The sequence below is a fragment of the Schistocerca serialis genome, chromosome 3, assembly GCF_023864345.2.
Source record: "Schistocerca serialis cubense isolate TAMUIC-IGC-003099 chromosome 3, iqSchSeri2.2, whole genome shotgun sequence".
In the NCBI taxonomy this organism is placed as follows: Eukaryota; Metazoa; Arthropoda; class Insecta; order Orthoptera; family Acrididae; genus Schistocerca; species Schistocerca serialis.
This window is the reverse complement of record NC_064640.1, coordinates 78,135-103,715: the sequence shown is the minus strand read 5'-3', so window position 1 is coordinate 103,715 and position 25,581 is coordinate 78,135.

Here is a 25,581-nt window from a genome sequence, read left to right as displayed (position 1 = left end):
ACAATCGATTGGTGCATCAAAATCACGGTTTCCAGCTTTTTTTATGATGAGCAGCCCCCTGTTTATTAACAACAGTCAGTTCCGTGTCAAGTCTTACAAATATTTGCTGTTGCCTTGAAGAAATCATCAATGCATACCTACAGCAAGACAGTCAAATGAGATCTGAAACTCCATCCGTTTCCTTAAGGGGTACAAGACAATTTTTAAAAAATCTCATTTGAAGACTAGATGCTTTCCAAGCATTCTTAAATACGAGACATTTATGTTTTATTAACAAATTTGTTGGCAGCTACGTGCATAGCGTAAGCAGACTATAATCATGATGATTTTTTGAATCTCATTACAAGTATAACATTCATTCTTACTTTTCTGAATTTCTCATTAATTAACTAACAGAAATGATAGTTACCAAATAATATGGACTCAAATTTGTTAATAAAAATTTATCTATTTATTTTTAATTACTATCTGCATGAAAATCCAAGTACTCACAAATTAAATTTTGTTACACAAATGTGAAACATCAGTTGGAAAAAACAAAACATTATTTGAATCTAGAGGTTTATTTATTTACTCAGGCCAGAAGCCATACAAAATTCTACCATATTATGTGATACCACTAAAACCACAATTTACATGGTTTACATAATCAACTACATGATCTTGGCCCAGAACTGGGCCACAACAACTGCACTGCCTTCAGTCTTCATCAGCTATCCATCACTACACGACTGCACAACTCAGGGCAGCATAAGCAGTGGCACAGGTGATCCATTCTTTGTTGTCCTCTACATTTTACAGAGCCATTCCACTGGAAAATTTCCATTTGACAAGATTGTCCCTGGATTTACAAACACCCGATCTTAGCTTCTTTAGTCATCTTGGCTGATCAATCTAAAGTACTTCCAGACGGTGGAAACGCAGAAAGTTTACCCACCTTTGAAGGGTGTCACATCTACCTGCCCACAGTTGTTCTCTGCCAGTGCATAGAGACATATATATAGTGTGGACGTTTAAGTAAAGAAACTACTTCTGGAGTTCACCCTGTGTCTTGGTGGTTTATGGCCATGGAGTACATAATTTTTTTATCATTTAACAAAAAGTATTTTACCTGTGTCATTTTCACACTGACACTAATTAAATATAAAAAGTTTGCCATTAGGTGGCGACAATGGTAAGTAGCGGACGAAAGAAACAGATTGCAGACGTCAGGCAGTTAGCTTGGACCTCAGTCAATAAAGCCTCATTCAAACATTAGTCGATTTTTGTCTGCATCGTAAAGTTGTTCTTGATTGAAGATGTCAGTTTATGAGCCTAATTCTCGTCATTTGCAGGTGGTGAGCCTCATCGAATGCTCTCAAGTACATACGGTAAGGACGCTATTAGTGAAAGAACGTGTCCTGAGTGCTTTCAACACCTCAAGAACGGTGATTTTATCGTCGTAGATCGGCATAGGGGAGGGAGAGAGAATGTTTTCGAAGATGCAGAATTGGAGACATTGCCGAGTGAGGACTAGTGTCAAACTCAAGAAGAATTGGCACCATTAGTGGGGGAGGGGGGGGGGGACACAGAAAGCCATTTCAAAACATCTCAAGGCTATGGGCATCATTCAGAAAGAAGGAACTTGGATCCTGCGTGAGCTGAAACCAAGAGACGTTGAACGGCATTTGTGTGTTTGTGAGCAGTCGCTTCAGAGACAAAAACGGAAGGGATTTCTGCATCGCATTGTGACCGGGTACAAAAAATGGGTTCATTACGATAACCCTAAATGCAAAAAATCATAGGAATATCCCGGCTTCCATGTAGATGGCCAAACCGAATATTCGCAACTCCAAAATCACACTCTGCATTTGTTGGGACCAGCTCAGCGTTGTGTAGTATGAGGTGTTAAAACCAAGTGAAACCATCACAGGTGCTCGTTATCGAATGCAATTAATGTGTCTGAGCAGAGCATTAAAAGACAAACTGCCGCAATACATGGAGAGGGACGATAAAGTGATTTTGCAGCACGACAACGCTTCACCCCTCGTTTCAAAGGAGGTCAAAAACTTGGAAATGTTAAAATGGGAAGTCCTACCCACCCGCCGTATTCTCCAGACATTGCTCCCTCTGACTATCACTTGTTAGGTCATGTGTAACCAATTTGTTTCATTAAAGCATCAAATATTGGGGGAAAAAAGGCAGAAGCAAAGTTTTACACCTCGTATGATTCAATATTTGTTAACTTCCATTTCCTTTTTTAATAAATATGATATTTAAAAAAACAGGATGCCGAGATCTGAACCAATCTTTCAATGATTTTGCACCTAAATTATACTTGCTTTATACTTGTTAGTGCCCAGAAATCATCTAATTTTAATAGGACATTTCAATTTTTTTATATGTCTTATTGCTTTACGAAACTCCTGTCCTGGCACTGACCTTCAAATCTTACAAATCTGCCAATAATTTAAGATGACCAGTCCTTAACATCCCATTGTAAAGACATCTTCAAATTTGAAGCTTCTATTCTGAAGCTTCTATTTTGAAGAAAATCTCTGCACTCTCTTTGCTCTTTTGCAAGCACTGCACGCTGAGTACAGGACCCTCTTCCATAACTATCATTGTCGATCTACAACTAGCAACAATACAGGCTGCAAATGACAAAATACATTGACCTAAGCAATTTTGTGAAAGGGCAGATTATTAGGGTCCAGCGACTCTGATTGAGCACCTCTGAAATGGTGAAGCTGGGTAGCCATTAGTGTTGTGTGAGCATTTATGGAAAGTGATTGACGAACAGTGAAACAACAATTAGAGAACATGGTGTTGAATGTCCCTGCTGCATCACAGAATGTGTAGGTCAGAGGCTTGCCCAATCTGTAAATCAGGGTAGGTGCAATCTGTGGCAGAACTGATGACAATAGAAGACTGGTGCAAGCTGAAGTGTGGACATTCACATGGACTTACAGGGCAACTATGGCAGTAATCAAAGGCACCCTGACGGCTGAGAACATTATTGTGCACCTCCAGCATGTCTTCACACTTCGTGGCCTCATTTAGCAGAATAACTGACGGTGTCACAAAACTAGAACAGTGCTACATTCGTTTTAGGAGCACAAAGGTGAATTTACATTCATGTCTCGGCACCAAATTTGCCTGATGTGAACCCATAGGAACACCTGGGGGCACTTTTTGTCACCTTTCTTGGCTTATCTTGGGTCATACAAAGTCTAAATTTTGAAGAAGAGAGCAGACATCGTACACCTTGCAATGCTTTAGTCTCTCCCACTGAAAATAGGTATTTTAGTCACACTAGCAACAAGTAAACAACATACATTTCTGCTCTGTTTGATCCATTAGCTACACTTAGTGATACTCTAAACATAATGTTTGTGTTCTTTAAACAACCTTTCTTGTGGTTCTGACATACCAGTTCCTTCTGACAAACTGATGAGCCCTTCATATTATCATACTACTGAAAATAATTCCCGATCATCTCCTGTATATTTTCAAGTTACCAGACTTCAGCGATTACTTAACAAGGTTTCAGGTCACACTATCAGATCCCTTTTGCCTAATTACATACATTACATTAAACTGGATATGTTGTTACCTACCAGTTACCCTATCAAGCATTTACAGGGTGGCTTCCTACATTCATAAAGAAAAGTCTTTTCTGAACACGACTATGTCATTTCAGATAAAACTCTCAAGCTTTTAATAGTGTCTCTACCACTTGTCTTCAGGGATAAAATGAGTGTCACGGTTGGTTCTGTATTCTGCTTCTTACACGGGCAAGTCAGCATGGTCTGAAACCTACCACAGGAGAGTGTCGCAGAACTAAATGGTGTCACATGCTGAGGGACACCAAAACCACATTTGAAACTGCCAGTTCCGCCTCGCTGTGAGTGTCAGTCATTCCCTCCTGTTACCCATCTATAAACAAAGTGTCATCTTGACCCCCACTCTGGAATTTTCTAGATTCTGCCGATCTTCCTATATAAGCAGGATAGTGTGCCAGTCCCAAGTAAGTAATTTTATTGCTGAATATGATGGCAGAGAACTGTTAAAAGCTCAACAATTTTATTCAAAATGATGGAACTTGAATATTGTTAAGTCTTTGTTTAATTTTTCTATCAGCACCTCCCCTCCCCAACACACACACACACACACACACACACACACACACACACACACACACACACACACACACTAATGACAAACTGCAAGAAGGTACCTGATGAGTAAAAGCTATAGAAAGAACACTGTCATGTTATCTTTCTGCTATAAAAGCAGAAACACTCTTCCAAAACACTTCCCAATATCTACTGCTCGCAATCTTTTCAATTTTATTTTATTTTTAGGACAATTTGACCTAATACTGAGCCTCTATTTAAATATTTCTTGTGAATGTTTCCCAAATTAATCCATTTATTGAAGTGCATCAATGTATCATCTGACCACATTCTGTATATCTTGTGTGATGTCAACTATTTTTGCTTTTCCTCCACAAGCAAACCAATTAGTTCTGTAAAGCTGTCTTACTGGTGCCATTTTTATACATTCTAGTTTTTTAACCAGGAGCTGAGATAACTGAGTATGGATAACCTCAAAAGTTTATTCCTTAACGAAACAATTAATTGGCATTTTTGTTTCATTTACGATGCACCACACAGCATTCAATGCCATAAATATGAGGGGAATTCAATATGTAATGCAACAAATATTTCTTTCTCCACAAATTTTGGTCGAGATATGCGCAATTTGTTGTGGGAAATTGTGGAATATTGCCACTTCTGCCACCATAGTTCATCAAGTTTGATAGGTGGCAGTACTGCGTGTAGTCTTCAAAATGGTATCTGTAACAGAGGAGTATTCCCGGCAGGGAGCTGTCACTGCGTTTCTTTTGGCAGGATATCTACAGAGACCTGGCAGTGAACAAAAGCACGGTGAGTCACTGGGCAGGCATTCGTCACCATCGCAACAAGGTTAAGCAAACCTATCTAATCTCCCACGTGCCAGCAGTTGCGCACAGCTAGGACTCCTACAATCTTGGAACTTGCTCTCTCAGTCGAGGTGGGTGACTGTTCACAATCAAAACACTTCACTGCTCAACTGGACATCTGTTGATAGTGATGTCACAGTCATCCACTAGATGGGCTACTCAAAGATGTGTGCCCACTGGATTCCACACCACCTAACAGAAGACCATAAAGAGCAAGGAAGGACCACCTGTGGAGAACTGCTTGCGTGTTACGAGGCTGATGACAATTTTTTGTCAAACATCATCACAGGCGATGAAACATGGGTTCGTCACTCTAAACCGGAAACAAAACTGCAATCCACAGAGTCGTCCCACGCCACTTCTCTGAGGAAAAAGATCAAAGCCGTACACCCGGCCATTAAAGTCACGGCGACAATGTTCTGGAATTCTGAAGGGATTATTCTGTTTCATGTCCTCCCTTGCGGTGCAATAATTAACTGACATTTATTGCGCTACACTCAGGAAATTGAAGAAACGACTTCAGGGTGTTCGTCGCCACAAAAATGCAAACAAAATTCTCCTTCTCCATGACAATCCAAGACCTAAAACAAGCCTATATCCAAGAGGAGCTGCTCACGAAACTGCATTGGACTATTGTTCCTTATACAGCCTACTGACAATCTCACACGTTCCGACTTCCATCTGTTTGGCTCAATGCGGCTTGCACTCCGCAGGAAGTATGTGGAAGATGGTGCAGTTGTTGGTGCAACAGGATATTCACTCTGATGTCAACCAGCAGAGTGGTACACGCAGGCATACAGGCGCTCCCAGTAAACTGGCATAAGCCCATCGCATTGCCCATAGATTATTTTGAGAAATATGGTTTTACAGAGAAACATGTTTTTACAACCAAGAGGATGGGAAACAATATGGTTACTGGCATCTTAAATAAGAAAGTTGCTTCCAGGAAAAATTTTGTTGCATTACTTATTGAATGCCCCTCATATTTCCAGTACAGTAACACTTTTTGTTAAGTAAATAAAAACTTTGCTTTAACTATTGTACATAGCACAATCATTAAATCTTAGCATGAAATACACTGGCTGTGCAAGTACGTTTTAATTGTGTGGTAAAAATTGAACTGCTGTTCTTTAAACATTTTTGTTGTTTAAATGTTCAGTGTATGTTTCTTCTTATTTTCTTGCATATACGAGTACGTGTTAGCAGTGCGTGAAGAAGGGCAATGGAAAACAACATTGTAAAACTTTATACATATTTTTGAAGACTTCCACAAGGGCTGGATTTGGTTGGAAGGGGGCAAGTGAAGACTAGGTTAGTCGAACAATTTTTTATTCAGAACACACATTTGAAGAAAAGAAATGTGAGTTGGGATCTTGGCTAGAATCAGACAGCCACTGCTCTGAAATTGCAGTAATATTTGACTAATGGTGTATGGAGCATTTGTTTAAGTGCATCTAAGGAAAATATTTAGCCAACATAGTCTGTACACTGAAACCTTAGCAGGGTTTTTCCTTTAATATAGTAAAGTTGTGTCACAATCATGGCTGAATAGGAAGTACAGATAACTGCTGATCATTAGAATGTACCACTCGCTCTCTTTAAATGTGTTTCTGTACTGTGTTACAATCAACATTGTGTTCTGAACTTATTTTGTGTGTAAGTGTCGTTAATATGAAACCACTGGTCGTTAACCCGACCCCAACAATTATGATCTGTTAACTGAATGCATCATGTGCCGATGTACAACATTCAATGCTCATACAACAGCCATGTGCAATTATTAATCTGATGTGGCACTAAAATCATCATTGCACTGCCATGGTATAGTATTAATAATGGCTGCTTGAAACGGGTAAGGTTTTATTGTACATGGGAGTGGCAACTCATTAAATAGTGAAGGTGCAAATGAGCAATGTGGATATGCAGATTGCCTTAAATGAAAGTGTCTAAATTATGGTTTGAAGTTTTCTTTCCAAGTTACATCAGAAAAATCTCTTCAGTGTTGACCAACCCTAGAATCACAGTGCCATTCTGTAGCATCACATCTCCAGTTTATTAGTACACATTGTAACTGCATCTTTTACACGTGTTTGAACAAACAATAAGCTAATAAGTATCACAATAAATTCTGCATCAGTAAGCAGTATGTACATTATTATTGAAACAGCTGTGAGCCCTAATGCAAATGTTTTGTGCATTATATACTCATAGTTATGGGTGTAGTCGAATTAAGTCGAGTGATGCTGAGGGAATTAGATTAGGAAATGAGACACTTAAAGTAGTAAAGGAGTTTTGCTATTTGAGGAGCAAAATAACTGATGATGGTCGAAGTAGAGAGGATATAAAATGGAGACTGGCAATGGCAAGGAACGTTCCTGAAGAAGAGAAATTTGTTAACATCGAGTATAGATTTAAGTGTCAGAAAGTCATTTCTGAGAGTATTTGTATGGAGTGTAGCCATGTATGGAAGTGAAACATGGACGATAAATAGTTTGGACAAGAAGAGAATAGAAGCTTTCGAAAAGTGGTGCTACAGAAGAATGCTGAAGATTAGATGGGTAGATCACATAACTAATGAGGAAGTATTGAATAGGATTGGGGAGAAGAGACGTTCGTGGCACAAATTGACCAGAAGAAGGGATCGGTTGGTAGGACATGTTCTGAGGCATCAAGGGATCACCAATTTAGTATTGTAGGGCAGCGTGGAGGGTAAAAATCGTAGAGGGAGACCAAGAGATGATTACACTAAGCAGATTCAGAAGGATGTAGGTTGCACAGGATAGAGTAGCATGGAGAGCTGCATCAAACCAGTCTCAGGACTGAAGACCACAACAACAACAGTTATGGGTACTAATTAACAGTGTTACTAGGCGCATATCATCCTTGTATTTGACTTCACGACGATGCATGCTGATAGCCAACATACAAATCTTGCTTTTTTGATTAATTTTCATGGTACTTAATGTTTTCATCTGTTTAGGGTTGTATGTATTTTATGTACACGAAGATGCGTGTGTATTATAGAGCTACTTAGTGCACTTAGGCTCCCATACTGTGTAACATACTATTAACAGGTTGTCAGCTTTTTTTCATGTTCCATGTTACCTCATTAATTATTTACAGTGCAGGCATATACTAACTGCTCAACAATTATTCAAGATCGTCATGTTTTGTATTCTACATGCCAAATTCTCACAGAACCAATAAATGTGTGTTCTGTTCGAGCTAATGATGGTGGCGGCTGAGTGTGCATAAAGTGTGCTTGTTTTGTCAATGTGTGCATTTTCTTTGATGAATAAGGCTTTCACCGACAGCTGCATGTGCAACAGTCTCTTCATTGGTCTTTATGTTGTGCCTGTCTGCAACTCAATGGATCATCTTTACGTTGAGTAGCAATCTATCCTATCTGTTGTATAGTTCTTATTACAAAATGGAGTTTCTAGTGTTTAGTTATCATATATACGATGTCCCAGGAGGAATGGTCATTTGTCAATGATCTATCAGGGATGATCATTTGAAGCACAAGAGTCCGGTAAACAATTCTTTTATGTTTTGTAATAAATGTGCAGAGTCTTTTTGTTTAAGTTTATTCCAGAATGCTTAAAACTTGTGGCAAACATTGAACATGATTTTATCCAGATTCAAGCTGTGTGTGTGTGTGTGTGTGTGTGTGTGTGTGTGTGTGAAAAAAAGGCACGAAAACATTACGTTGTAATTCTCACTATTGTGAACTATGTTGTGCACAATGAAGACGCACATATATCAATGCTTGTAACAATCTATGGGCACATTTATCTCGAAACTATTACTATCAATATTTTTCAAATGACACACTAAGAAACGTTCATGAGGAAAACATTATCTGACATTTAAAGTAAATCACATAATCAAGACTTCACAAGAGATTCCAAAGACTCAGAAGAACTCCGAACAGCATATGCAGTACACCAAGAATGATTGAAATTTTCATCTTTTAAAAGTTCATGGGGATGATTTTATTTTCAGCCAGCTGAAATGGAAGCAGTGTATGTATGTATATTTAGATTTACTTCATACACAGAACAATGATTTTTCCTCTTACTATTAATAGAAGGTAATCTAGCAATCCATACAGCAGAATGATTCTGCAAACAGCTTCAAACGCTGGTTCTCGAAATTGTCTCAATAGTGCTCTCCAGAAACAATGTCGCCTTCCCGTCAGCGATTCCCATTTGAATTCCCAAAGCGCATCTGTAATCGACGTAATGCCAGTTCGTCCCAGTGGACGCTTTTCTCTCTGAAACGGTTACATTGATCGTCTGCAAGCCCTTGTCGCGTGCTGCGGTATGCGGAGACACTTCAAGCAGCTCAGCAGAAGACAGTAGAAGCATCCAAGTTGATGCAATCGGCCAATAAGAAGAGCTACATTTCAAGATTTAGTTATCGGTTATTGAATTATTGGCTGGTGTGGTGAATAGGACATGACACAGGGCCTTAAGATTTTACATGAACTGTGGACTGGCAGCCACGTAAGACGAGTAAATGTGAAAAGTGCTAATATGTAGTAAAAACCTAAGAATATCTCCCGTTTCCGTCATTTACAATCGATCGACGTAATGCAGTTCGTCACATTAGTCGCTTTTCTCTCTGACACGATTACATTAATCGTCTGCAAGCCGTTGTCGCATGCTGCGGTATGCGGAGACACTTCAAGCAGCACACTAGAAGACAGTAGAAGCATCTAAGTTGATGCAATTGGCCAGTAAGAAGAGCTACATTTCAAGATTTAGTTATCGATTATTGAATTATTGGCTGGTTTGGTGCCTAGGACATGACCAAGGACCTTACGATTTTACATGAACTGTGGACTGCCAGCCTCGTAAGGCGAGTAAATGTGAAAAGTGTTAATATGTAGTAAAAACCTAAGACAATATGTCGTTTCCGTCATTTACAATCGAATCGACGTGATGCCAGTTCGTCACATTAGTCGCTTTTCTCTCTGAATCGGTTACATTTATCGTCTGCAAGCCGTTGTCGCGTGCTGCGGTATGCGGAGACACTTCAAACAGCACAGTAGAACACTGTACAAGCATCTAAGTTGATGCAATCGGCCAGTAAGAAGAGTTACGTTTCAAGTTTTAGTTATCGATTATTGATTTATTGGCCGGTTTGGTGCCTTGGACATGACCGAGGACCTTAAGATTTTGCATGAACCGAAGACTGGCAGCCACGTAACACGAGGAAATGTGAAAAGCGTTAATATGTAGTAAAAACCTAAGAAAATCTCCCGTTTACGTCATTTACTATCGAATCGACATAATGCCAGATCGTCACATTGGTCGCTTTTCTCACTGAAACGGTTACGTTTATCGTCTGCAAGCCCTTGTCGCGTGCTGCGGTATGCGAAGACACTACAAACAGCACAGCAGAACACAGAAGAAGCATCTAAGTTGATGCAATCGGCCACTAAGAAGAGCTACATTTCAAGGTTTAGTTATGGATTATTGAATTCCCAGCCGGTTTGGTCCCTTGGACATGACCGAGGACCTGAAGATTTTATATGAACCGAGGACTGGCAGCCACGTAGCACGTTAAAATGTGAAAAGTGTTAATATGTAGTAAAAACCTAAGACAAACTCCCGTTTCCGTCATTTACTATCGCATCGACGTAATGCCAGATCGTCACATTGGTCGCTTTTCTCTCTGAAATGGTTTCATTTATTGTCTGCAAGTCGTTGTCGCCTGCTGCGATATGCGGAGACACTTCAAGCAGCACAGTAGAACAAAGTAGAAGCATCGAAGTTGATGCAATCAGCCATGAAGAAGAGCTACAATTCAAGTTTTAGTTATCGATTATAGAATTATTGGCTGGTTTGGTGCCTTGGCCATGACCGAGGACCTTAAGATATTGCATGAACCGAGGACTGGCAGCCATGTAACACGAGAAAATGTGAAAGTGTTAATACGTAGTAAAAACCTTATAAAGTATTCCGTTTCCGTCATTTACTATCGAATCGACATAATGCCAGTTCGTCACATTGGTCGCTTTTCTCTCTGCACGGTTACATTCATCGTCTGCACGCCCTTCTCGCGTAATGCGGTAAGCGGAGACGCTTCAAGCAGCACAGTAGAACGCAGTAGAAGCGTCTAAGTTGATGCAATTGGCCAGTAACAAGAGCTAAATTTCATGATATAGTTATCGATTATGGAATTATTGGCTGGTTTGGTGCCTAGGACATGACTGAGGACCTTAAGAATTTGCATGAACCGAGGATTGGCAGCCACGTAACACGAGAAAATGTGAAAAGGGTTAATATGTAGTTAAAACCTAAGAAAATCTCCCGTTTCCGTCATTTACTATCTAATTGACGTAATGCCAGTTCGTCACATTGGTCGCTTTTCTATCTGAAACGGTTACATTTATCGTCTGCAAGCCATTGTCTCGTGCTGCGGTATGCGGAGACGCTTTAAGCAGCACAGTAGAAGAGAGTAGTAGCATTTAAGTTGATGCAAGCGGCCATTAGGATATGACGGAGGACCTTAAGATTTTACATGGACTGTGGACTAGAAGCCACGTAAGATGAGTAAATGTGAAAAGTGCTAATTTGTAGTAAAAACCTAAGAAAATCTCCTGTTTCCGTCATTTACAATCAAATCGACATGATGCGAGTTCGTCACATTAGTCACTTTTCTCTCTGGGACCGTTACATATATCGTCTGCACTACCTTGTCGCGTGCTGCGGTATGCGGAGAGACTTCAAGCAGCACAGTAGAACAAGGAAGAAGCATGTAAGCCGGCCGGAGTGGACTTGCGGTTATAGGCGCTACAGTCTGGAACCGCGCGACCACTACGGTCGCAGGTTCGAATCCTGCCTCGGGCATGGATGTGTGTAATCTCCTTAGGTTAGTTAGGTTTAAGTAGTTCTAAGTTCTAGGGGACCGATGACCTCAGAATTAAGTAGTTCTAAGTTCTAGGGGACTGATGATCTCAGACGTTAAGTCCCATAGTGCTCAGATCCCTTAAGCATCTAAGTTGATGCAATCGGCCATTAAGAAGAGGTACATTTCAAGTTTTTCTTATCGATTATTGAATTATTGGCTGGTTTGGTGCCTTAGACATGACCGAGGACCTTCAGATTTTGCATGAACCGAGGACTGGCAGCCACGTAACACGAGAATATGTGAAAAGTGTTAATATGTAGTAAAGATCTAAGAAAATCTCCCTTTTGCGTCATTTCCTATCGGCACATTGGTCGCTTTTCTCTCTGAATCAGTTACATTTATCCTCTCAAGCCCTTGTCGCGTGCTGCGGCATGCGGAGACACTTCAAGCGGCACAGTAGAACACAGTAGAAGCATCTATGTTGATGCAGTCGGCCAGTATGACGAGCTACATTTCAAGATTTAGTTACCGATTATTGAATAATTGGCTGGTTTGGTGCCTAGGACATGACCGAGGACCTTAAGATTTTACATGAACCGTGGACTGGCAGCCACGTAAGACGAGTAAATGTGAAAAGTGTTAATATGTAGTAAAAACCTAAGAAAACCTCCCGTTTCCGTCATTTACAATCGAATCGACGTGATGCAAGTTCGTCACATTAGTCGCTTTTCTCTCTGAAACGGTTACATTTATCGTCTGCAAGCCCTTGTCGCGTACTGCGGTTTGCGGAGTTACTTCAAGCACCACAGTCGAACACAATAGAAGCATCTATTTTGATGCAATCGGCCAGTAAGAAGAGCTACATTTTGAAGTTTTAGTTATCGATTATTGAATTCTAGGCCGCTTTGGTGCCTTGGACATGACCGAGGACCTTAAGATTTTGCATGAACCGAGGACTGGCAGCCACGTAACACGATAACATGTGAAAAGTGTTAGTATGTAGTAAAAACCTAATAAAATCTCCCGTTTACGTCATTTACTATCGAATCGACATAATGCCATATCGTCAAATTGGTCGCTTTTCTCTCCGAAACGGTTACTTTTATCGTCTGCATGCCCTGGTCACGTGCTGCGGTATGCGGAGACACTACAAGCAGCACAGTAGAACGCAGTAGAAGCGTCTAAGTTGATGCAATCGGCCAGTAAGAAGAGCTACATTTCAAGCTTTAGTTATCGATTATTGATTTATTGGCTGGTTTGGTGCCTTGGACAAGAAAGAGGACCTTAAGATTTTGCATGAACCGAGGACTGGCTGATGTGTTGGTAAATGTCCCAACACCTTGTAGATATAGGAGGCCGAAATGCACGCTATCTAACGCAGACGGGCGTGATTCTGGAGCAGGATAAGTAGTGAATGGTATGCAAGAAAAGTATGCAGCTCCTCGAATACTTGACTTTTAATTATCCTCTTGGTACATCGCTCTTGATAATACAAATAAGACTATCTTCAGATACGGTTAATGGCGCCTTGCTAGGTCGTAGTCATGGACTTAGCTGAAGGCTATTCTAACTGTCTCTCGGCAAATGAGAGAAAGGCTTCGTCAGTGTAGTCGCTAGCAAAGTCGTCGTACAACTGGGGCGAGTGCTATTCCGTATCTCGAGACCTGCCTTGTGGTGGCGCTCGGTCTGCGATCACACAGTGGCGACACGCGGGTCCGACATGTACTAAATGGACCGCGGCCGATTTAAGCTACCACCTACCAAGTGTGGTGTCTGGCGGTGACGCCACATTCCTCCCCCGCAAATCGGCGAACGGTCGTGTTATAAGGCGTCCGCCCGCCGTGGGGAGGACCCCATGTTGACGTATGCGATGAGGTGGGGAGCCCAACAACAGGCGAAAGGCGCGTTCGCATTCCGTCGTCCACACGAACGGAACACCCTTACGGCGTAAGCTATGAAGCGGAGCTGAAATGGAAAAGGCATTGCGCACATTCACTCACACCTTGTGATGCTAAATCGTGTAATGTTCTGGCGACCTCAACACGCAATGCATGAGGAACATTGCGCTCTCGGAAATATTTCGGTTGCGCGTTTACTTTCAGTTCGAAGTGTGCTTCATAGTTTTTAGCGCAACCTAAGCCCGGTGCAAAAATGTCTGCAAATTCTTCACACAGACGAGAAACACTGTCTGAAGGCACAGTCTGATTCACCGATAGGACCTGATTTACGATAGACATGTTAAACAATTGAAATAAATCTAAACCAAACAAGTTCACTGCAGTAGAAGAACGAAGAACGTAAAATGACACAAGTTTTGTTTGTCCCTTGTATGTTGCAAGAAGAGTGCACTGTCCTAACACAGGGATAAGCTGTCCTGAATAACTTTTTAACTGAACATTTGCGGCACGCAATGGAGGTTTGTCCAGTTGTTTGTACGTGTCGTGATTGATCAATGAAACTGCAGCTCCGGTATCGAGCTGGAATGGTATGACCTTGCCATTTAAGTCCAAATCTACAAAAAGTTTATTGTCCTTCTGACGACAAGAGCGACTGTTTTGTGCAATTTGAACAGACACTGGTACAGAACCACTTGTTAATTGACGTGATTTCCGGCGACGTCGACGCACACGTTTTGTGGGACGAACACAGTCACTGTTAGAGAAAGTGGCACTGGACGAAGTGGAATTAACTACATGAATGTCCATGGGCGAAGGTTCACGTGCCTTCATGTCCTTGGTTCGATTCCGGCGCGAAGCAAAGGGCCTGGAATGATTAAGAGTGTCTGATCTGAGCTTTTTCTGGCAAACACTTTGAACATGTCCTTTCTTATTACAGAAAAAGCAAATAGCTTGGCGTGACGGGCAATTTTCACGCGAATGTCTAGTAGCACACCGCAGGCATGATTTCACTGCAGTTGTGTGCTGGCGCGGCACACCTGGTGTAGGGCGTGGCGGCAGCTGCGCAGACGTGCGCGAGGGCAGTTTACCGGGCCGCGCAGCACGCCCGACGGGCCGGTTAATGTTACACACTGCTGGCGAAGTTTCAAAAGATTCCTGAGCACAGTCAAGTGTGTCTTGTCTATCCAATATGTCTATCACTTGTTGAAGGGAGGGATTAACTAGTTTCAAAATCTGTTCCCGTATGCGAACATCAGAAACGTTCTGTGCAATTGCATCGCGTACCATAGTATCTGAATAAGGAAGGCCACAGTCACATTCAAACGCACAATCCCTAGTAAGGCCTTGCAAAGTTGCAACCCACTCCCGATTAGTTTGACCGGCCGTACGTTTTGTACGAAAGAAAGTATACCTTTTTGCAACTACATTAACTGTTTCTTTGAAATAGGTGTCCAATGCCGACAAAATTTCTTCGTAGGACAGCGTTGCTACGTCGCATCGGGGAAACAATTTCACTATCACACGGTAGGTGGACACACCTACGCACGAAAGCAAAAACGGCTGCCACTCATTACCTTGAATTCTGTAGGCGGCGAGATGGAATCCAAATTGGCGTGACCACTCAGTCCATGATTCGTGCGCTGGATCGTAGTGCCTAAAATGCGGTGCAACTGCATGTTGTGGCTGCGGTAGTGGCGAAGCGGCGGCTGCCGCATCGGTTTGAATGGCACGTTGACCCTGGACAAGCTGTCCCAGGGCATTCAATAACGCCTGCGTCTGCTGATTCTGCAAGCGATAAAATTCGGACAGTACATCTCTAGATTGTGGCGAAGCCATGACAAGTAAATGTAAGCAATTAGAAAGAACAAGACCCATTCCGTTAAATCGTCGCCAATGATGTTTGGTAAATGTGCCAACACCTTGTAGATACAGGAGGCCGACATGCACGCTATCTAACGCAGACGGGCATGATTCTGGAACAGGATAAGTAGTGAATGGTATGCAAGAAAAGTATGCAGCTCCTCGAATACTTAACTTATAATTATCCTTGTGGTACATCGCTCTTGATAATACAAATAAGACTATCTTCAGATACGGTTAATGGCACCTTGCTAGGTCGTAGTCATGGACTTAGCTGAAGGCTATTCTAACTGTCTCTCGGCAAATGAGAGAAAGGCTTCGTCAGTGTAGTCGCTAGCAAAGTCGTCGTACAACTGGGGCGAGTGCTATTCCGTATCTCGAGACCTGCCTTGTGGTGGCGCTCAGTCTGCGATCACACAGTGGCGACACACGGGTCCGACATGTACTAAATGGACCGCGGCCGATTTAAATTACCACCTAGCAAGTGTGGTGTCTGGCGGTGACACCACACTGGCAGCCACGTTACACGATAAAATGCGAAAAGTGTTAATATGTAGTAAAAACCTAAGAATATCTCCCGTTTCCTTCATTTACTATCGAAACGTCATAACGCCAGATCTTCTCAGTGGTCCCCTCTCTCTGAAACGGTTATATTTATCGGCTGCAAGCCCTTGTCGCGTGCTGCGGTATGCGGAGAACCTACAAGCAGCACAGCAGAACACAGTAGAAGCTTTTAAGTTGATTCAATCGGCCAGAAAGAAGAGCTACATTTCAAGTTTTAGTTTTCGCTTATTGATATATTGGCTGGTTTGGTGCCGTGGATATGACCGAGGACCTTAAGATTTTGCATGAACCGAGGACTGGCAGCCACGTAGCACGAGAAAATGTGAAAAGTGCTAATATGTAGTAAAAACCAAAGAAAATCTCCCGTTTCCGTCATTTAATATCGAATCGACATAACGCCAGATCGTCACATTGGTGACTTTTCTCTCTGAAACGGCTACATTTATCGTCTGCAAACCCTTGTCGCATGCTGCGGTATGCGCGGACACTACAAGCAGCACAGTAGAAAACAGAAGAAGCATCTAAGTTGATGCAATCGGCCAGTAAGAAGAGCTACATATCAAGTTTTAGTTATCGATTATTGATTTATTGGTTGGTTTGGTGCCTTGGACATGACCGAGGACCTTAAGATTTTGCATGAACCGAGGACTGGCAGCCACGTAACACGATAAAACGTGAAAAGTGTTAATATCTAGTAAAAACCTAAGAAAATCTCCCGTCTCCGTCATTTACCATCGAATCGACGTAATGTCAGTTCGTCACATTGGTCGCCTTTCTCTCTGAAACGGTTACATTTATCGTCTGCAAGCGCTTGTCGCGTGCTGCGGTATGCGGAGACACTACAAGCCGCTCGGTACAACACAGAAGAAGCATCTAAGTGGATGCAATCGGCCAGTAAGAAGAGCTACATTTTAGGTATTAGTTATCGATTATTGAATTTTTGGCCGGTTTGGTGCCTTGGACATGACCGAGGACCTTACGATTTTGCATGTACCGAGGACTGGCAGCCATGTAACACGGGAAAATGTGAAAATTGTTAATATGTAGTAGAAACCTAAGAAAATCTCCCGTTTCCGTCATTTAGTATCGAATCGACAAAACGCCAGATCATCACATTTGTAGCTTTTCTCTCCGAAACGGTTACATTTATCGTCTGCAAGCCCTTGTCGCGTGCTGCGGTATGCGGAGACACTACAATCAGCACAGTTCAACACAGAAGAGGCATCTAAGTTGATGCAATCGGCCAGTAAGAAGAACTACATTTCAAGTTTTAGTTATCGACTATTGAATAATTGCCTGGTTTGGTGCCTTGGACATGACCGAGGACCTTAAGATTTTGCATTAATCGAGGACTGGAAGCCACGTAACTCGAGAAAATGTGAAAAGTGTTAATATGTAGTAAAAACCTAAGAAAACCTCCCGTTTCCGTCATTTACTATCGAATCGAGATAACGGCAGATCGTCACATTTGTCGCTTTTCTCTCTGAAACGGTTACATTTATCGTCTGCAAGCCCTTGTCTTGTGCTGCGGCATGCGGAGACACTACAAGCAGCACACTAGAACACTGAAGAAGCATCTAAGTTGATGCAATCCACCAGTAAGAAGAGCTACATTTCAAGATTTAGTTATCGATTATTGAATTATTGGGTGATTTGGTGCCTTGGACATGACCGAGGACCCTAAGATTTTGCATGAATCGAGGACTGGAAGCCACGTAACACGAGAAAATTTGAAAGGTGTTAATATGTAGTAAAAACCTAACAAATTCTCTCGTTTCCATCATTTACTATCGAATCGACATAACACCAGGTCGTCACATTGGTCGCTTTTCTCTCTGAAACGGTTACATTTATTGTCTGCAAGCCCTTGTCTTGTGCTGCGGCACGCGGAGACACTACAAGCAGCACACTAGAACACAGAAGAAACATCTAAGTTAATGCAATTCGATAGTAAGATGAGCTACATTTCAAGTTTTAGTTATCGATTATTGAATTATTGGCTGGTTTGGTGCCTTGGACATGACCGAGGACCTTAAGATTTTGCATTAACCGAGGAATGGCAGGCACGTAACACGAGAAAATGTGAAAAGTGTTAATATGTAGTAATAACCTACGAAAATCTCCCGTTTCCGTCATTTACTATCGAATCGACATAACGCCAGGTCGTCACAATGGTCGCTTTTCTCTCTGAAACGGTTACATTTATCATCTGCAAGTCCTTGTCGCATGCTGCGGTATGTGGGGACACTACAAGCAGCACAGTAGAATACAGAAGCACCATCAAAGTTGATGCAATCAGCCAGTAAGAAGAGCTACATTTCAAGTTAAAGTTATCGATTATTGAATTATTGGCTGGTTTGGTGTATTGGACATGCCCGAGGACCTTAAGATTTTGCATGAACCAAGGATTGGCAGCCACGTAACACGAGAAAATGTGAAACGTGTTAATATGTAGTAAAAACTAAAGATAATCTACCGTTTCCGTCATCGACATAACGCCAGATCGTCACATTGGTCGCTTTTCTCTCTGAAATCGTTATGTTTATCGTCTGCAAGCTCTTGTCGCGTGCTGAGGTACGCGAAGACAGTACAAACAGCACAGTAGAACACAGAAGAAGCATCTAAGTTGATGCAATCGGCCAGTAAGAAGAGCTAAATTTTATGATTCAGTTATCGATTATTAAATAATTGGTTGGTTTGGTGCCTTGGACATGACCGAGGACCTTAAGATTTTGCATAAACCGAGGACTGACAGCGACGTAACACGATAAAATGTGAAAAGTGTAAATATATAGTAATAACCTAAGATAATCTCCAGTTCCCGTCATTTTGTATCGTATCGACATAACGCCAGATCGTCACACTTGTAGCATTTCTCTCTGAAATAGTTATATTTATCGTCTGCAAGCCCTTGTCGCGTGCTTCGGTGTGCAGAGACACTACAGACAGCACAGTGGAACACAGAAGAAGCATCTACGTAGATCCAATCGGCCAGTAAGAAGAGTCAAATTTTATGTTTCAGTTATCGATTATTAAATTATTGGCTGGTTTGGTGCCTTGGACATGACCGAGGATCTTCAGATTTTGCATAAACCGAGGACTGACAGCGACGTAACACGGTAAAATGTGAAAAGTGTAAATATATAGTAATAACCTAAGATAATCTCCCGTTTCCGTCATTTACTATCGAATCGACATAACGCCAGGTCGTCACATTGGTAGCTTTTCTCTATGAAACGGTTACATTTATCGTCTGCAATCCAATGTCTTGTGCTGCGGCATGCGGAGACACTACAAGCAGCACAGTAGAACACAGAAGAAGCATCTAAGTTGATGCAATTCGCCAGTAATGAGAGCTACATTTCAAGTTTTAGTTATCGGTTATTGAATTATTGGCTGGTTTGGTGCCTTGGACATGACCGAGGACCTTAAAATTTTGCATTAACTGAGGACTGGCAGGCACGAAACACGAGAAAATGTGAAACGTGTTAATATGTAATAATAACCTAAGAGAATCTCCCGTTTCCGTCATTTACTATCGAATCGACGTAACACCAGGTCGTCACATTGGTCGCTTTTCTCTCTGAAACGGTTACATTTATCGTCTGCAAGTCCTTGCCGCATGCTGCGGTATGCGGAGACACTACACGCACCGCAGTAGAACACAGATGAACCATCTGAGTTGATGCAAACAGCCAGTAAGAAGAGCTACATTTCAAGTTTTAGTTATCGATTATTGAATTATTGGCTAATTTGGTGCATTGGACATGACCGAGGACCTTACGATTTTGCATGAACCGAGGATTGGCAGCCACGTAACACGAGACAATGTGAAACGTGTTAATATGTAGTAAAAACTAAAGATAATCTACCGTTTCCGTCATCGACATAACGCCAGATCGTCACATTGGTCGCTTTTCTCTCTGAAACTGTTACATTTATCGTGTGCAAGCCCTTGTCGCATGCTGCAGTATGCGGAGGCACTACAAGAAGTACAGTAGGACACAGAAGATGCACTAAGTTATTGCAATCGGCCGGTAATAAGAGCTACATTTCAAGCTTTAGTTTTCGATTAATCAATTATTGGCCGTTTTGGTGCCTTGGACATGACCGAGGGCCTTAAGAATTTGCATGAACAGAGGCTTGCCAGCCACGTAACACGAAAACATGTGAAAAGTGTTAATATGTAGTAAAAAACTAAGGAAATCTTCCGTCTCCGTCATTTACTATCCAATCGACATAAGGCCACATCGTCACATTGGTCGCTTTTCTCTCTGAAACGGTTACATTTATTGTCTGCAAGCCCTTGTCGCATGCTGCGGTTTGCGGAGACAGTACAAGCAGCACAGTAGAACACAGAAGAAGCATCTAAGTTGATGCAATCGGCCAGTAACAAGAGCTACATTTTAAGGTTTATTTGTCGATTATTGAATCATTGGCCAATTAGGTACTTTGGACATGACCGAGGACCTTCAGATTTTGCATGAACCACGGACTGGCAGCCACGTAACACGAGAAAATGTGAAAAGTGTTAATATGTAGTAAAAACCTAAGAAATCCTCCCGTTTCCGTCATTTACTGTCGAATCGACAAAACGCCCAGATCGTCACATTGGTCGCTTTTCTCTCTCAAACGGTTACACTTATCGTTTACAAGCCCTTTTCGCGTGCTGCGATATGCTGAGACACTACAAGCAACACAGTAGAACACAGAAGAAGCATCTAAGTTGATGCAATCGGCCAGTAAGAAGAGCTACATTTCAAGCTTTAGTTTTCGTATATTGAATTATTGGCCGTTTTGGTGCCTTGGACATGACCGAGAAGCTTAAGATTTTGCATGAACCGAGGACTGGCAGCCAAGTAACACGTAAAAATGTGAAAAGTGTTAATATGTAGTAATAACCTAAGAAAATCTCCCCTTTCCGTCATTTACTATCGAATCGACATAGCGCCAGATCGTCACATTGGTCGCTTTTCTCTCTGGACGGTTACATTCATCTTCTGCAAGCCCTTGTCGCGTGCTGCGGTATGCGGAGACACTACAAGCAGCACAGTAGAACACAGAAGAAGCATCTAAGTTGATGCTAACGGCCAGTAAGAAGAGCCACATTTCAAGTTTTAGTTATCGATTATTGAATTATTGGCTGGTTTGTTGCCTTGGACGTGACCGAGGACCTTAAGATTTTCATGAACCGAGGACTGGAAGCCACGTAACACGAGAAATTGCGAAAAGTGTTAATATGTAGTAAAAACCTAAGAAAATCTTTCGTTTCTATCATTTACTATCGAACCGACTTAACGCCAGATCGTCACATTGGTCGCCACTCTCTCTGAAACGGTAACAATTATCGTCTGCAAGCCCTTGTCGCATGCTGCGGTATGCGGAGACACTACAAGCAGCACAGTAGAACACAGAAGAAGCATCTAAGTTGATGCAATCGGCCAGTAAGACGAGCTACAATTCAATTTTAGTTATCGATTATTGAATAATTGACCGGTTTGTTGCCCTGGACATGACCGAGGACCTTAAGATTTTGCATTAGCCCGAGGAGTGGCAGCCACGTAACACGAGAAAATGCGAAAAGTGTAGATCTGTAGTAAAAACCTAAGAAAATCACCCGTTTCCGTCATCGACATAACACCGGATCGTAACCTATTCGCTTTTCTCTCTGAAACTGTTACATTTTTCGTCTGCAAGCCCTTGTCGCGTGCTGCGGTATGCGGTGACACTACTAGCACCAGAGTACAACACAGAAAAAGCATCTACGTTGATGCAATCGGCCATTAAGAACGTCTACATTTCATGTTTTAGTTATCGATTATTGAATGATTGGCTGGGCTGGTCTGGTGCCTTGGACAAGGCCGAGGACCTTAAGATTTTGCATTAACCGAGGACTGGCAGGCACGTAACACGAGAAAATGTGGAAAGTGTTCATATGAAGTAACAACCTAAGAAAATCTCCCCTTTCCGTCATTTACTATCGAATTGACATAACGCCAGGTCGTCACATTGGTCGCTTTTCTCTCTGAAACGGTTACATTTATCATCTGCAAGTCCTTGTCGCGTGCTGCGGTATGCGGAGACACTACAAACAGCACAGTAGAACACAGAAGAAGCATCTAAGTTGATGCAATCGGCCAGTAAGAAGAGCTAAATTTTATGTTTCAGTTATTGATTATTAAATTATTGGCTGGTTTGGTGCCTTGGACATGACCGAGGACATTCAAATTTTGCATAAACCGAGGACTGGCAGCCACGTAACACGATAAAATGTGAAAAGTGTAAATATATTGTAAAAACCTAAGATAATCTCCAGTTCCCGTCATTTAGTATTGTATCGACATAACACCGGATCGTCACATTTGTAGCTTTTCTCTCTGAAATGGTTATATTGATCGTCTGCAAGCCCATGTCGCGTGCTTCGGTGTGCGGAGACACGACAAACAGAACAGTGGAACACAGAAGAAGCATCAAGGTAGATCCAATCGGCCAGTAAGAAGAGCTAAATTTTATGTTTCAGTTATCGATTATTAAATTATTGGCTGGTTTGGTGCCTTGGACATGACCGAGGACCTTAAGATTTTGCATTAATCGAGGACTGGCAGGCACGTAACACGAGAAAATGTAAAAAGTGTTAATATGTAGTAATAACCTAAAAAAATCTCCCGTTTCCGTCATTTACTATCGAATCGACATAACGCCAGATAGCCACAGTGGTTGCTTTTCTCTCTGAAACGGTTTTATTTATCGTCTGCAAGCCCTTGTCGCGTGCTGCGGTATGCGGATACCCTACAAGCAGCGCAATAGAACACAAAAGAAGCATCTAAGTTGATGCAATCGGCCAGTAAGAAGAGCTACATTTCAAGATTTAGTTATCGATTATTGAATTATTGGCTGGTTTGGTGCCTTGGACATGACCGAGGACATTAACATTTTGCATGATTCGAGGACAGGAAGCCACGTAACACGAGAAAATGTGAAAAGTGTTAATATGTGGTAAAAACCTAACAAATTCTCTCATTTCCATCATTTACTATCGAATCGACATAACGCCAGGTCGTCACATTGGTCGCTTTTCTCTCTGAAACGGTTACATTTATCATCTGCAAGTCCTTGTCGCATGCTGCGGTATGTGGAGACACTACAAGCAGCACAGTAGAATACAGAAGAACCATCTAAGTTGATGCAATCAGCCAGTAAGAAGAGCTACATTTCAAGTTTTAGTTATCGATTATTGAATTATTGGCTGGTTTGGTGTGTTGGACATGCCCGAGGACCTTAAGATCTTGCATGAACCAAGGATTGGCAGCCACGTAACACGAGAAAATGTGAAACGTGTTAATAAGTAGTAAAAACTAAAGATAATCTCCCGTCGTCGTCATCGACATAACGCCAGATCGTCACATTGGTCGCTTTTCTCTCTGAAATGGTTATATTTATCGTCTGCAAGCCCTTGTCGCGTGCTGCGGTATGCGGAGACACTACAAGCAGCACAGAAGAACATAGAAGAAGCATGTAAGTTGATGCAATGGGCCAGTAAGAAGAGCTACATTTCAAGCTTTAGATTTCGATTAATGAATTAATGGCCGTTTTCTAGCCTTGGATATGACCGAGGACCTTAAGATTTTGCATTAACCGAGGACTGGCAGGCACGTAACACGAGAAAATGTGAAAAGTGTTTATATGTAGTAATAACCTAAGAAAATCTCCCCTTTCCGTCATTTACTATCGAATCGACATAACGCCAGGTCGTCACATTGGTCGCTTTTCTCTCTGAAACGGTTACATTTATCATCTGCAAGTTCTTGTCGCATGCTGCGGTATGTGGAGACACTACAAGCAGCACAGTAGAATACAGAAGAACCATCTAAGTTGATGCAATCAACCAGTAAGAAGAGCTACATTTCGAGTTTTAGTTATCGATTATTGAATAATTGCCTGGTTTGGTGCCTTGGACATGACCGAGGACCTTAAGATTTTGCATTAATCGAGGACTGGCAGCCAAGTAACACGAGAAAAAGTGAAAAGTGTTAATATGTAGGAAAATGTAACAAAATCTCTCGTTTCCAACATTTACTATCGAATCGGCATAACGCTTGATCGTCACATTGGTCACTTTCCTCTCTGAAACGGATACATTTATCGTCTGCAAGCCCTAGTCGCATACTGCGGTATGCGGAGACACTGCAAGCCGCGCAGTAGAACACAGAAGAAGCATCTAAGTTGATGCAATTCGCCAGTAAGATGAGCTACATTTCAAGTTTTAGTTATCGATTACTGAATTATTGGCTGGTTTGGTGCCTTGGACATGACCGAGGACCTTAAGATTTTGCATTAACCGAGGACTGGCAGGCACGTAACACGAGAAAATGTGGAAAGTGTTAATATGAAGTAATAACCTACGAAAATCTCCCGTTTCCGTCATTTACTATCGAATCGACATAACGCCAGGTCGTCACATTGTTCGCTTTTCTCTCTGAAACGGTTACATTTATCATCTGCAAGTCCTTGTCGCATGCTGCGGTATGTGGGGACACTACAAGCAGCACAGTAGAATACAGAAGCACCATCAAAGTTGATGCAATAAGCCTGTAAGAAGAGCTACATTTCAAGTTAAAGTTATCGATTATTGAATTATTGGCTGGTTTGGTGTATTGGACATGCCCGAGGACCTTAAGATTTTGCATGAACCAAGGATTGGCAGCCACGTAACACGAGAAAATGTGAAACGTGTTAATATGTAGTAAAAACTAAAGATAATCTACCGTTTCCGTCATCGACATAACGCCAGATCGTCACATTGGTCGCTTTTCTCTCTGAAACTGTTACATTTATCGTGTGCAAGCCCTTGTCGCATGCTGCAGTATGCGGAGGCACTACTAGAAGTACAGTAGGACACAGAACATGCACTAAGTTATTGCAATCGGCCGGTAATAAGAGCTACATTTCAAGCTTTAGTTTTCGATTAATCAATTATTGGCCGTTTTGGTGCCTTGGACATGACCGAGGGCCTTAAGATTTTGCATGAACAGAGGCTTGCCAGCCACGTAACACGAAAACATGTGAAAAGTGTTAATATGTAGTAAAAAACTAAGGAAATCTTCCGTCTCCGTCATTTACTATCAAATCGACATAAGGCCACATCGTCACATTGGTCGCTTTTCTCTCTGAAACGGTTACATTTATTGTCTGCAAGCCCTTGTCGCATGCTGCGGTATGCGGAGACACTACAAGCAGCACAGTAGAACACAGAAGAAGCATCTAAGTTGATGCTATCGGCCAGTAAGAAGAGCTACATTTCAAGTTTTTGTTATCGATTATTGAATTATTGGCTGGTTTGTTGCCTTGGACATGACCGAGGACCTTAAGATTTTGCATGAACCGAGGACTGGAAGCCACGTAACACGAGAA